The sequence below is a fragment of the Cavia porcellus genome, unplaced genomic scaffold (genome assembly GCF_034190915.1).
Source record: "Cavia porcellus strain 051 isolate PalLab524CR breed Dunkin Hartley unplaced genomic scaffold, mCavPor4.1 scaffold_14, whole genome shotgun sequence".
Lineage (NCBI taxonomy): Eukaryota > Metazoa > Chordata > Mammalia > Rodentia > Caviidae > Cavia > Cavia porcellus.
This window is the reverse complement of record NW_026947497.1, coordinates 65,891,521-65,893,809: the sequence shown is the minus strand read 5'-3', so window position 1 is coordinate 65,893,809 and position 2,289 is coordinate 65,891,521. Positions and strand designations below refer to the sequence as shown.

General features: G+C 46.9%; 1 long non-coding RNA gene across 1 annotated transcript; it reads left to right on the top strand.

Annotated features, from left to right (window-relative positions):
• The first annotated feature begins 206 nt into the window (after positions 1-206).
• On the top strand, positions 207-1,676 carry LOC106029194 (uncharacterized). Its single transcript, XR_001202862.2, has 2 exons — positions 207-336; positions 1,522-1,676. It is a non-coding gene; the product is annotated as an uncharacterized LOC106029194 (long non-coding RNA).
• Positions 1,677-2,289: the final 613 nt, after the last annotated feature.

The window sequence follows — 2,289 nt, the reverse complement described above, 5'->3', positions numbered from 1 at the left end:
ACTTGGGAGGACTCACCAGACAGCAGAGGCCTCAGCAACCCAGGGACCTTCAGAGACCTGGGCAGAAGTTGGTGTCATGGTTTATGTCTGTGGCCCCCAGGCCTCACAAGTTTAAATTGTGCATTTGTTATTGGTTCATTCTCTAGTGCTTGGGTTGATAGTGTCAGTGCTCCACCCACATAGGGGTGGAGCCAGGATGTGATGTAATGGCAGGAAGAAGGTGGGTCTTGCTTTTTGCTGGTTCCTGTTTGCTGTTTGCAGCCACCATGAACTGCAGCCCAGCCATGCCTGCCTGTCTTGGAGCCAACTGAGTGTGGACTGAAACCTCCAAAAACTGTAAGAAATAAACCTTTCTTTTCCCAACTTTGGGTTTCAGGTATTTTGTCTCAGCGACGAGCATAAAGTAATTAAGACAGTGGGCAACCTGACAACCCAGCCAGTGAGGAAGGTAGCACCACTCCGTTGGGAGACTGTGTCTCTTCTCTCTTTTCTGGACAAAGAATGGGTTCTCAGGAGGGGATGCCAACCAATCTCCATGTGGAGAAGATTGGATTGTGGGGCAAAAGGTTTCTGTCCTTATGGGGGACAGGCGGGCCCTGCCCATCAGTTGGGATTATATTCTGTTGTTCATCCACACCATGTTGAAAGTTCACTGAGACTGATGCTTTCAGGGAGGATGGGCGTAAGCTGAGAGGTTCGAGGGACCAGGCTGCAGGGCAAGGGCGGAGACTGCCAGTAGACAGATGCTCTGGTGTAGCTCTCTGCAGCCGGGGACCAGGAGATGTGAACCTGACTGATGGCTTTTTTCTGTGGGGTACTTAGTAGCTCACCCTGAATGTGGGCAGCCCTTTCTTTAGTGCTCAGGGTGTTTGTGATTCCCTGTGGGTTATACACTCACATGGAGCATTTCCTTTCCAGAGGTTTAGTAACTTTCCTTCTCCTGGTTCTCCCTCTCCCTCTCAGGTTTGGAGTATTGTAATCCCAAACATTGAGTATTATGATCCCTTGTTCAGTCTTCCTCACAATCCAAAAAAGTTATATTTATAATCCCCTTGAGACGTTATTGGAATCCCAGCAAGTTAATTCCCATCTACCACCTCCAATGCAACCCATGGTGAGAGCAAAGACACCGAGACAGATTCAAAGTTATCAGCAGACAAGGCATCCTAAATGCAATCCCCATGAGGACATGTGGACAAAGGCCCTGATCCTAGGCCTCTCCCAGGATTTATTATCTTGTGAAGAAGGGGGTAGCTTAAGGATGAGTGACTGAGGACGGCAGGAACTCCGTAACTTGAGCTGACTGGCCAAGCATCTCTGCAAAATGTAGGCAGAATGATATGAAAGATCAATTTGCAAAATATGATTAAAACAACATTTGAATTGTCAATGTTGCTTCAGTTTCTGATATGTATATTTCTGGGCATGGGGACTCATAGCTCTTGCTTTGAGGCTCCTACCCAGCTGACATTCCTGGAGCTAACTGGCTCTGCCATCCTGCTGTGTTCTTATCTTTTACAGAGAGCACCATGTGAGGAAACAGGAGACTTTAGAGGTTACATTCCAGTACCTCAGCTGGCCTTATCTGCAATGCTTAGAGCCAGTTGAAGAGAGAAGGAAACACCACAGCCAGCTTTGTACACATCAGTACATGGAAATAAACCTGATTTAACCAATATTGCAGCAATTGTTCTGCAAGGGCAGTTGCTACAGTTGCCTCCTACATCAGCGTTTCATTTGTTTAGTTGTTGGTTCTGGATAACTCAAGAACAGGGTTAAGAGACACAATGTCCTCCCACAAGGGAACACAGGAACTGGTCTGTTTAAACCTTTCGCCACTGCTTCCCAGCGAGTCCTCTCTGACTCATCCAACCTGGGTCCAAGATGCCCACCTAGAGCGGCTGCTTCCTGGGCAGCTTGCTGATACCAATTTCCTCTCTTTTTACTCAGTCTTGCTTTCATTGCAATAACTGTGGCATAGCGCCTGCTTTTTGAGAGTCTGTCACCCCATGTGTATGTTTTATGGCTTAGTCTAGTGAGTAGAGTTTTTGCCAGGGGTGGGTCTTGTTCCCTTTCCATTGGCTAAGGGACATTCAGCCAGTAAGCTACCCTATGTATGGGCTTTTCAACAAGAACATGAGTTGTAAGCGTTGCGAAGGAAATTTCCTTGCTCGGAATGGTTTTGCTTTAAACTCAATTATGGATGAGTCTCAGTGATATGTAGGGTTTTTCCATCTGCCACGCTGAGTGCCCAGTAAACTTCCATAGTTTTTAATCTTTAAACACACA